Source organism: Xenopus laevis, chromosome 9_10S, assembly GCF_017654675.1.
Source record: "Xenopus laevis strain J_2021 chromosome 9_10S, Xenopus_laevis_v10.1, whole genome shotgun sequence".
In the NCBI taxonomy this organism is placed as follows: domain Eukaryota; kingdom Metazoa; phylum Chordata; class Amphibia; order Anura; family Pipidae; genus Xenopus; species Xenopus laevis.
The window spans coordinates 10,660,357-10,673,155 of NC_054388.1; the positions used below are offsets into that span (position 1 = coordinate 10,660,357).

A 12,799-nucleotide genomic window follows, 5' to 3' on the forward strand; every position below is an offset into this window, starting at 1 on the left:
CAAGGGACTTAATGAAATAGCCATTGGGTGGTTCAACCCCCTTAAGAAGTAATGATAAAGGGGTCAAAAAGTTTTTTTTTTATTGCACCTATCAGGCATATTTATGTAAAACACTATTCCATTAAAACAATTCGGTCTTTTGGGAATCATTTAATATAATTGGTGCAGATGTTTAAAAGTAAAAAAGCATGAGTGGTTGCTATGGCTTACTAAAAACTGGTGCAACAGTCACCCTGCTATAGTTCCAGGGGTACCCAGGGCACAAATAAGCACTCAACCCATATCTCCCCCTAACCGGCCTTCAGGCTGGGCCCCCTTAGCTCATAACAAGGTTAGAGATATATAGAAACATTGGGGTAACAGTCACCCTGCTATAGTTCCAGGGGTACCCAGGGTACAAATAAGCACTCACCCCAAATCTCACCCTAACTGACCTTCAGGCTGGGCCCCCTTAGCTCATAACAAGGCCAGAGATATATAGAAACATTGGGGTAACAGTCACCCTAATATAGTTCCAGGGGTACCCAGGGTACAAATAAACACTCACCCCAAATCTCACCCGAACTGGCCTCCAGGCTGGGCCCCCTTAGCTCATAACAAGGTTACAGATATATAGAAACATTTGGGTAACAGTCACCCTGCTATAGTTCCAGGGGTACCCAGGGTACAAATAAACACTCACCCCAAATCTCACCCTAACTGGCCTCCAGGCGGGGCCCCCTTAGCTCATAACAAGGTTACAGATATATAGAAACATTGGGGTAACAGTCACCCTGCTATAGTTCCAGGGGTACCCAGGGCACAAATAAGCACTCACCCCAAATCTCCCCCTAACTGACCTTCAGGCTGGGCCCCCTTAGCTCATAACAAGGTTACATATATATAGAAACATTGGGGTAACAGTCACCCTGCTATAGTTTCAGGGGTACCCAGGGCACAAATAAGCACTCACCCCAAATCTCCCCCTAACTGACTTCAGGCTGGGCCCCCTTAGCTCATAACAAGGTTACATATATATAGAAACATTGGGGTAACAGTCACCCTGCTATAGTTCCAGGGGTACCCAGGGCACAAATAAACACTCACCCCAAATCTCCCCCTAACTGGCCTTCAGACTGGGCCACTTGGCTCATAACAAGGTTACAGATATATTGAAACATTGGGGTAACAGTCAACCTACTATAGTTCCAGGGGTACCCAGGGCACACCCCAACTCACCACTATGCTAAAATGTATTGAGTATCTAGGAGGATAATAAGCATTCTGCTCAAGTCTTACGTTCAGCACACAGTTTAGGAACCACTACTCTAGTCACTGAGCCATTCCACCCTATGAATTCTCATCAGTCGGTGTCCGGGGTGTCCATTTCTAAGGTAAAATTACTGTCCATTTGACCAATTTGTCTTTGTTAATAAAATAGATGGTGTTGTGTGCAGGAAGGGAGTATAAAAGACAATTTTATTTTATTTCTATGATGTTTACATCCCATTCATATCCCATATTGTTGGTCAGCACACCACTCATAAAGTATACGTCTCAAAGAAAAAACTATTACCCCCAATTAAATGAATTATCTGCACGACAGACATTAGACATTCCTTGTCCTAAACTTAACATACATCCTTCATTATTTCCTCCTTATCCAGAATAGAATATTTCTATCAAGCAAACAGGCCGCTGTCCAAGGTCTGTCTCCTCTTCTCGCGCCGCAGAAACACCAAGTTGACATCACAGCCATCTGATACAGTTACTGCATCTTTACATTAGCTTCAATGACTCCTCTCCTTCTCACAATTACATTTTTGAGCCTTAATGCCCAGAAAGGATTATTTACCGTGACAGGACACTGCGGGATAAACAGAGCAGATTAAATCTATATTGGCAGTTACCATTATGTTGCTGTTGTGACTAATAGGAGCTGACTAGCAATAAAACAAAATTTAACAGGGAAAGAAATATGTGGATATGGAGATGGAAATGTCTATATTTCCCCGCTGTTTGGGGCTAAAACTGATCATTTTTTATATCAATTCGGGGAAAGATTAATGGCATCATTATATACAGAGATTCACTGAGTATCTTGTTATTGGATATTCATAACTCATCAAGTCTTTTTATGATATACATTTTGTAATATGAATGCACACCTTGCCTTAGGATGGGTTTAAAAACCCGATCATCATCTATCTATTTATCTATCTATTTATCTATCTATTTATCTATCTATTTATCTATCTATTTATCTATCTATCTATCTATCTATCTATCTATCTATCATCTATCTATTTATCTATCATCTATCTATCTATCTATCTATCTATCTATCTATCTATCTATCTATCTATCTATCTATCTATATGTCTTCTATCTATCTGTCTGTCTGTCTGTCTGTCTGTCTCTCTATTTATCTGTCTATCAAGAAATAGAACAATAACCTTTGCATTGCCACCAAGTCCTTGTACATGTTTGGGATCTGTTATACAGAAAACCTGTTAACCAGAATGCTCCAAATTATGGATGGCCATCTCCCATAGACTCCATTTTAATCAAATAATTTAAAAAAATGTATATTATTTCTGTATTTCCTGAATAAGAAGACAGTAGCTTGTACTTGATCTAAACAAAGAGATAATTCTCAGAGGAGGCAAAAAAAATCCTGTTGGGTTTAATGAGTAAGTGATTTTTTTTTTTTTAGTAGACAATCCAGATTAAAGGAAAACCCCTTATCCGGAAAACCCCATATCCCGAGCATTCTTGATAACAGGTCCCATACTTTTACCAATAGACGTTTATGAAGCCTGGGGAGAAATTCATCTTTCAATGAATGTTTAAACAGACTTGCATCTAGTGATGGGCGAATCTCTCCCGTTTCGCTGAAAAATGTGTGAATTTCCTGCAAAATTCGCGAAATGGCGAAAAAATTCACAAAAAAACGTGAAAAAAAATTTGTGAAATTCAGACATTTTCACAAAAAAACTTGTGAAATTTGGAAATTGCCACAGGCGAATTATCGTCACCGAATTTTCGCGCGAGATTCACTAATTTATTCACTGGCGTGAAACACGGGAATTCATGGCGAATTTGTGCCTGGCAAATTTATTCGCCCATCACTACTTGCATCAGGTAGGGTCATAGTTTAACCAGGGTGACCATATTTTATTTAGTTTTCAGGGCTTGCGGAACATAATTGGTTGTATTTGGAACTGCCAGAGGCTTATTGTTATCACTTGAACTGAAACAGTCTCTCCTTTGCCCCCATCATATACATCTACTCTAAGTTCTCTTGCCAAGTTGGGGATCTTCTACATATACAGATGCCAACTAGGGATGGGTGAATTTTTTCGCCTTGTTTCGCTGCGGAAATGACACCCACTTGTATGCTGTTGCGCATCAAAAAAAATTGCAGACCATAGACTTTAATGGGGCGAATTTTTGCCGAAACGAAACGGGTCAAATTTGCCTAAGCCTTATAGCAATTACTCTATGGCAGCAGGTCCTTCGTCCCAATCTAATAACCGTTCACTACTTTATAACATCAGCCGGTGTTGTGATGTATCCGTTCATTTACAAACCAAAATCCAAAGAACTACTTTTTGTTATTTGTTGCAAATAAACGCGCTTTGATCAAAAGAAGCAGCTTTAATTTTCCTGAGTTTTTCCCTGTACAGAATGATCATTAACAGCCAGTTGTTCAGTAAACCAAAGCATATAGGCAATTAAATTAAATTAGTATAGCTAGACGCACAAGCAGTGCTCCTTCATCCCATTCATGGAGACATCGTGCTGAGGGATGACAATAGAATCTTTACAAGCAACTAAAATTAACATTTTCATCTCATTCCCTTTCTCTCGTATTCTCTCTCCTTTTTTTTTTTAATCTTTAAACATTTAAAACACTCATTGTCCACATAAAACCGCATAAGTGAATCTCTATTTCTGAGACTGTTTAATGGGATGGAACTGGTTGCGTTAGCATTTAAACTGTTGAAAGGAGAATGAGCTACTACTAAACTACAACCGCCTGTAGATCAGCAGTCTATTAACCCTTTGCATGCTGTAGGTTTTAGTTGAAGTCAGAAGATCACAAGTTGTTAAGCAATTCCTGGTCCACCATTGGGTAACGCAATGGTGAAATGGGAAATCCATGGTGCTGGTATAATAAAAGCATCTCAACATCTAATTCTTTGTGTAACCCTCAAAAAAACAAACAAACACCCAAGCTGAGACTAAGGTTTAAGTTAGTAATACATTTCTGGCACATTCAGTTCTATCAGTTCCTGTCTAAGGGTACGACTACACGGACGATTTTGGAGCGATCCGACGCGCTGCTCAAAACGCATGCGCCAAATTCGACGCGAAATAAGGTAAGTGAATGCATTGTCTGTGTCTGCATCCGACAGTCGTGTCAATGCTGCGACTTCATCCAACAATGCATTCACTTACCTTATCTCCGTTGCATCCGATTTGACGCCTGCGTTTTTTCCCAGCGCGTCGGATCGGTCCAAAATTGTCCGTGTAGTCCTACCCTAATATGGATGCACGGAATCCAGGATTTGGTTTGGGATTCGGCCAGGATTCTGCCTTTTTCAGCAGGTTTCGGATTCGTCTGCAGCCTTCTGTCCGGCAGAACCGAATCCAAATTTGCATATGCAAATTAGGGGTGGGGAGGGAAATCATGTGACATTTTGTCGCAAAACAAGGAAGTAAAAAATGTTTTTCCCTTCCCATACGTAATTTGCATATGCTAATTCAGATTCAGATTCAGATTCTTTTTTTTGGGGGTTCGACCGAATCCAAAATAGTGGATTCGGCGCATCCCTACTTTCTAACTACTGCTTCACTCACCAATATTGTCGGCCCTGGAAACTGGATAATGGGTTGGAACATGATTTGTGAGGGTCCCTCATAGAATGAGATTACTTGGAACATGTAAGAACTGAGCTACGCATTTGTCTGAATTAAGGAAAATAGTGGGGTGCGTATTATTCAGTCTCCCATGTCACCCCACTATATCACAACGGCCTCTTCGGCGTAACTTCACCGAGGCAAATTAGGAAGTCTACCTATCTTCTGCTGATGAAGCTATAAATGAGTAGGGATGCACCGAATCCACTATTTTGGATTCGGCCCGAACCCCCGAATCCTTCGGGAAAGATTTGACCGAATACCGAATCCAAATTTGCATATGCAAATTAGGGGTGCGAAGGGAAAATCATTTTTTTACTTCCTTGTTTTGTGTCAAAAAGTCACGTGATTTCCCTCCCCACCCCTAATTTGCGTATACAAATTCAGATTCGGCATGGCTGGACAGAATCCGAATCCTGCTGGAAAAGGCCGAATCCTGGATTCGGTGCATCCCTATAAATGACATAGCAAAGTTAGACCTCATAGTGGCCCCAAAGAGCTAAAAGTAAATATCAACCCCAGAATTAAAGTAATAGCAACAATGTATTGTTTCTGTAAGTGACAAGTCTAAAGCAGTTGACCACTCATCACACCAGCTTCTTCAGGTCAACTAAGGAAGCTCATCAGATGAGTGTGTTCAAGGTTTCTCATCCAGTCCATGTGCTTTTAGGCTTAATATTATCAGATAACCTTCAATCATGAATTTGATAAGTGAAAAGCTTCACAAACATATCTAAGAAGTCGTGCGTCGTCCTACAGTATCTAGATGTCCCATCATCAAGTAGGATGGAGCTGTTCCTCCATTTCACTAGTATCAATAGAAGAAAAGTCAAACCAGTAAATATTATATATAATATACGATGGTGCCCCCTGGATCAAGACCCCTGTCCAATATCGTTGCCATGTGACAAAAGACTGAGCCAATCACAGACAGCTGGTGACCTGGAATCATTTTGGATTCTTAGGAAAGTTTCTACAAAGTCACTTTGGAAATTTGTTCCAGATGGGATTTATCGTGTGAAACTCTTACACCATTTTTAAATGGTCTTGTTGGTAGTGGACCAATCTAACCAGTCCGAAAGATATTTTGCCCATTCATTTTTTTATTTGACAACATAATATAGGTATGGGACCTGTTATCCAGAATGCCTGAGACATGGGGTTTTCCGGATAACTGATCTTTCCGTAATTTGGATCTTCATACCGTAATTCTACTAGAAAATCATGAAAACATCCAATAAGGATTAATTATTTCTTAGTTGGGATCAAGTACAAGCTACTGTTTTATTATTACACAAAAAAAGGAAATCATTTTTAAAAATTAGGATTATTTGATTATAATGGAGTCTATGGGAGACGGCCTTTCCCATAAAACAGATTTTTCTGGATAATGGGTTTCTGGATAACGTGTCCGTTTCCAATATGCTTATACACATATACTGTACTAGTACGTGACCTATAATCCAGAATGCCTGGGTTTTTCGGATAACGGATCTTTCTGTAATTTGGATCATCATACCTTAATTCTACTAGAAAACTATTTAAACATTAAGGGGCAGATTTATCAAAGGTCGAGCTGAATTTTCGAATGAAAAAAATTAGAATTTTGAACTATTTTTTGTGTACTTCGGAATAGTCCAAATTCAATTTGAATTTGAAAAAAATGCAAAAATTCCAATATCAAAATTTCTCATGTACTGTCTCTTTAAAAATTCGACTTCGACCATTCTCCATCTAAAACCTGCCGAATTGCTGTTTTAGCCTATGGGGGACCTCCTAGAACCTATTTGGGTCAATTGGCGGACCAATTCGATCGAATGCGATATTCCTTCAATTTGTAGGATTCGATTTTGGCCGAATACGGACAGATTTGATTAAAAACTGACCTATTTGACCAAAAAAAAAAACCTTTGACTTCATTTCGGTTGGTCTTTTTGAATTATGAAGTTTTTTCAATTAGAAATTCGACCTTTGATAAATATGCCCCTGAATAGACCCAATAGGCTGGTTCTGCATCCAATAAGGATTAATTATATTTAGTTGGGATCAAGTACAAGATACTGTTTTATTATTCTAGAGAAACAGAAAATAATTTTTTAAAATGGAGCATATGGCATGACGGCCTTTCCGTAATTTGGAGCTTTCTGGATAACGGGTTTCTGGATAACAGATCCCATACCTGTATAAAGATAGTGAAAATAATAATGGCAAGAGAAGCCTATAGACATCTTTATGTCTATTGGGTTTTTGTAATAATCTTTTTTCTTATTTTATATTATTGTTCAAAGCCATTAAATCACTCAGATTCCCGTCGGCGGGAGGAGAGAGCCTGATTGAAATTCATAAGGTCAAAATGGAAACGGAAAAATCAATTTATAAGCCATGAAATTTGAGGTTACAACTATATCACAGAGAAATAAAATAACGCACACCAGCGAATTTCAGGAATCAGTCGCAGAAGTGATGGGGCCAAAGCGACTTATTAAGTTCTGCACTCGCGGAGCGGAGTCATTTTGTCAGGCATTAAAGGCAAATCTTGGCTCTGATACAAGGAGATGTGAAATGTCGTGCTATTAAATCATTATTAGGTGGCACATCCTAGGAATTTGTCAGTTAATGATTTAATAGGAGGATATTCCCATAACAGCCGGAAGGATATGATTTTCGAATTCCTGCCTTAAAGAGACACTTTAAACTAAATTGTTCCTATATATATATATATATATATATATATATATATATATATATATATATATATATATATATATATATATATATATATATATATATATATATATATATATATATATATATATATATATATATGGGGGCAGCCATTCAAGCACAGGATACACAGTAGATAACAGATAAGTACTACTATAGTTTATATAAACAAGCTGCTGTGTAGCCATGGGGGCAGCCATTCAAGCACAGGATACACAGTAGATAACAGATAAGTACTACTATAGTTTATATAAACAAGCTGCTGTGTAGCCATGGGGGCAGCCATTCAAGCACAGGATACACAGTAGATAATAGATAAGTACTACTATAGTGTATATAAACAAGCTGCTGTGTAGCCATGGGGGCAGCCATTCAAGCACAGGATACACAGTAGATAACAGATAAGTACTACTATAGTTTATATAAACAAGCTGCTGTGTAGCCATGGGGGCAGCCATTCAAGCACAGGATACACAGTAGATAACAGATAAGTACTACTATAGTTTATATAAACAAGCTGCTGTGTAGCCATGGGGGCAGCCATTCAAGCACAGGATACACAGTAGATAACAGATAAGTACTACTATAGTTTATATAAACAAGCTGCTGTGTAGCCATGGGGGCAGCCATTCAAGCACAGGATACACAGTAGATAACAGATAAGTACTACTGTAGTTTATATAAACAAGCTGCTGTGTAGCCATGGGGGCAGCCATTTATGTTGATAAAAGGGAAAAGACACAGGTAACTTAGCAGATAACAGATGAACTCTGTAATAGAATGCAATGAGATTTTGCAGAATTATCTGCTTTGTAACCTGTACCTTTTCTCTTTTTTCCAACTAAATGGCTGCCCCAAAAAAACGGCAAGCACTCCTGGAGCCACTCGTAGGTAAAAACAGCTTTTATTCAGTCGGTTAAAACATGGAATCCTGACGCGTTTCGTATCTTAACGATACGTAGTCATAGGCATAATGAACAAGGTAACATATCGGCTTATTTAAGTTACTAAACCGGAAATGACATATAGGATGACACTATATTTAAATCTCCATAGGTTTCTTTAACCATTTCGTGTACATCTACTAAAATGTGTTATATAAAATACAAAATTACACAGAATGTTTTCAAACTGACTGAAGAAAAAGACCGAAAACAATTTTCTTGCAACATATCTAACTATGTAACCAAATGACCTACTCCTGCGATGTGTATCAATCTATGTTTCCAAGATATATTAATCTCTTAAACTAATGTTGCCATTTGAAAATCATGGGGCAACAAGTTACGATTTGTATTTTAACCTTTTTGTACTTGCTAAAATTAGCTACATTCACTTTTCAAAAGGAAACAAACTGTTAAAAGTTAAACTATAACTTTCACAAAAGATTGAAAATACACTATATGCACCAAATAATGAAATATAATATAATGAACAAATGAAAAAATGAAAGGAATGAAAAAAATGAAAAATGAAAAAAAGAAAAAATGAAAATTGAAAAAATGAAAAGAATACATATTATAGGCAAATGAACAAAATGTAATTAAATACAGGCAGGCACTACATATGTGTAACCCACTAATATCCCATTTTTGTGGGTCAGACGCAGCAGGAGATATCAAACCTACAATTCAAACCCACTGGTTGTCGCGTTCCTAAAGAAAATATCCAAAAAGCCTCCCTATGGAGGAGCTTGTCCATCAAGCTCCCTCCTCTATATGCAGGCTCGACTTTCTCTATGCCCTGTATGGTAAGTTTGTAACATCACCACCATTACACTCTAAAAAATGTCTAGACACTGCCGTTGATTTACTTTTTGATGCAATTTGATGAATGTGCTCTCTCATTCTATCTTTTAATTTCCTTGATGTACAACCAACATATTGAATCTTACATTTTTTGCAGTTCAAAAGATACACTACCCCTTTGCTATTACAGTTAATATAATTCTTAATTTTAAAGGTCTTCCCCAAACTGTTACTTACAAAATCCGTAGAAATCATAATCCTTTTTTTCATTTTTCATTTTTTTCATTCCTTTCATTTTTTCATTTGTTCATTATATTATATTTCATTATTTGGTGCATATAGTGTATTTTCAATCTTTTGTGAAAGTTATAGTTTAACTTTTAACAGTTTGTTTCCTTTTGAAAAGTGAATGTAGCTAATTTTAGCAAGTACAAAAAGGTTAAAATACAAATCGTAACTTGTTGCCCCATGATTTTCAAATGGCAACATTAGTTTAAGAGATTAATATATCTTGGAAACATAGATTGATACACATCGCAGGAGTAGGTCATTTGGTTACATAGTTAGATATGTTGCAAGAAAATTGTTTTCGGTCTTTTTCTTCAGTCAGTTTGAAAACATTCTGTGTAATTTTGTATTTTATATAACACATTTTAGTAGATGTACACGAAATGGTTAAAGAAACCTATGGAGATTTAAATATAGTGTCATCCTATATGTAATTTCCGGTTTAGTAACTTAAATAAGCCGATATGTTACCTTGTTCATTATGCCTATGACTACGTATCGTTAAGATACGAAACGCGTCAGGATTCCATGTTTTAACCGACTGAATAAAAGCTGTTTTTACCTACGAGTGGCTCCAGGAGTGCTTGCCGTTTTTCTGCACATTTCCTCACTCACCCCAGCTACGGGTTCGGGGCGATGCACCCGGGCCACCCTGCACGTTCGGTGAGTGTTTTTCCTTATTAGCCGTGATTGAGTTAATTGCGGGATTGGATCTATGTGCTGGACCCGGGGTTTCTTACACACCTGGGTCAAAAGAGTTTAAGGGTGAGCTCAAATGAGTCATAAGATTGATTCTCACCTTTTTTTGAATGTTTATTCATTGCACAATTAGAGAACTTTTGTTCCTTTCCTTTTCCCGTTTTCTAGTATCAGTTATAGGACCATTTGAGCCGATATAATTTCTTTTTCCGTATTATAAATGGCTGCCCCCCCTTAAAAATTTCAACTATTTGATTATAATGGAGTCTATGTGAGAGAGCCATAAGTCAGAGCTATCTGGATAACGGGTTTACAGATAACGGATCCCATACCTGTACTTGCATCAAAATTCACCCATTGCCCGTCAGTATAGCTGTCAGCACTGCTAAGTCCTTCATGTCTTCTGTTCCCAATCGAGGGCTGATGTGCCTATTGATGTAGGTTAGACTGGGGTACTAGGGGCCCACTGCATATCTATCTATATCTATCTATCTATCTATCTATCTATCTATCTATCTATCTATCTATCTATCTTATCTATCTTATCTATCTTATCTATCTTATCTATCTATCTATCTATCTATCTATCTATCTATCTATCTATCTATCTATCTATTATCTATCTGTCTGTCTGTCTGTCTATCTACTGTATATATAATATCTCTTAAACGATCACCAGTAGAAGGTAAAGAAATACCATGTCAATTATTCATTAAGTTCATTAGCTCAGGTCTAAATCGTTGGCGTGTTCCTATGGTGTTTGGTGGTAGATGAGACAACACTGTGCCTATTGTTATAAGCCCACATGAAAAACGTATTTAATCTGTTACTTTAACCAACAACATGGAAATAATGAAATTCAATACATATTTTTCTTTTGCCCACATAAGAAAGAAAAAAAAAAAAAAAAACCATTCATAATAAGGAACAAAACATTCAGCTCGGCTTTGCCTGCAAAAGAGAAGAAATGAAAGGATAAATTAGATAAGGTTAAGAACCTTGCTGAGTTTCTGTAACAAAGCTCCAGGGGATTCTAAAAGCCTGTGTTCTTCTAATCAAATAGATAAAGTGTAGGGTGAGAGACCACTGGAAGTTAAAATAAATTAACATGAAAAATGTGAGCATCGCCAGGCTGAGGTCACAAACACAGAGCAGAGATACAGGTTCAAACTTACCCGTGGAATGAGGAATAAATTAAAGCGATACTCTTTGGAAATTATCCTTTTTTCATTTGTTTTACTTTTCTCACCTACTTAGAATTCCCTCTGTTGTTGCTGTGAAGCATGAACCTACCAACTGTCAGCATCTTCCATTACTCAACATAGATATGATGAAGAACCAGACAAAGTGTGGTGGCCCAACCAACATTGCCAGACTGCATATTCCTGAGGTAGGGCCTTTTATATGTTCTACAGTGTCGATTTTAAGAGTTGGGTTGGGTAACCTTTGTTGGTGATTTGATCCTCTAAAGAAGATATTTTGAACATGCACAGGGCTTCCTGAATGGTGGAACGGGACTGGTTTAAGTGACATCAAATGCACATTTCTGAGAACTTTGCACTGGTTCTGTTCACCTCTAATGTCCACTCATAGTAAACTAATGAGCAGAGAATATAGAGAGAGTGGAACTGATGAACAGTATGTCCAAGGCTGAAATTTATGAGACCTTTATTTGAGGTCAAAAGTGTTTTTGTATTTTTGTTATCCACTTGAAATGAATCATATCGATTAACCCCAAACGATTGTAAGAATTACTGTCTGATCGATTGTTCCTTACATACAATTATGTCAATGCCATTATTAAGACAAATGAAAGAGTCTGGTCAATCACGATGAAGACCAGTGTTGGACTGGCCCTCCCGGTGGGCCCAGGTGGCCTATTTCATGGTCATTTCCTATTTCTTTATGGGGGAAAAATTCTTAATAATAGAAGAATGTAGTGATGGGCGAATTTGCGTCGTTTCGCTTCGCCGGAAAATTCGCGAATTTCGTGCGAAATTCGCGAAACGGCGAAAAATTCGCGAAATGGCGCCGGCGTCAATTTTTTCGGAAATTTTTTTTATGACGCCGGCGAATTTTTGCCGCAAATTTTCGCGGGCGTTTCGCGAATTTATTCGCTGGCGGCGAATCACGCAAATTCGCCGCAAATTCGCACCTGGCGAATAAATTCGCCCATCACTAGAAGAATGTAGTAAATCGATATAAAAGTCTAGGAGAATAAAGAGGAGAGGAGGAAAAATAGTTTGGAAAGTGGGCCCACAGTCTAAGGTTTTCTTGCATTCCAGCCCGTCACTGGTTGATAGTAGTGATGGGCGACTTCGAAAGGCACAAATTCACACCGAATTTCCGCATTTCGAATTCTTAAAATTGCCGCAAAAATTCACTGGTGACAATTCAGACGCCGGTGACAATTCCGAAGCTGGTGACAATTAAAG

The 12,799-nt window shown here is 37.9% G+C and overlaps 1 long non-coding RNA gene across 1 annotated transcript in view; it reads left to right on the forward strand.

The window, feature by feature from the left end:
• LOC108702603 overlaps positions 1–12,092 on the forward strand; it is a 60,683-nt gene extending 48,591 nt beyond the window's left edge. Inside the window, exon 3 of the long non-coding RNA XR_001933316.2 lies at positions 11,622–12,092. This is a non-coding gene — a long non-coding RNA (uncharacterized LOC108702603). The remainder of the gene's footprint in view (positions 1–11,621) is intronic.
• The last annotated feature ends 707 nt before the right edge of the window (positions 12,093–12,799 follow it).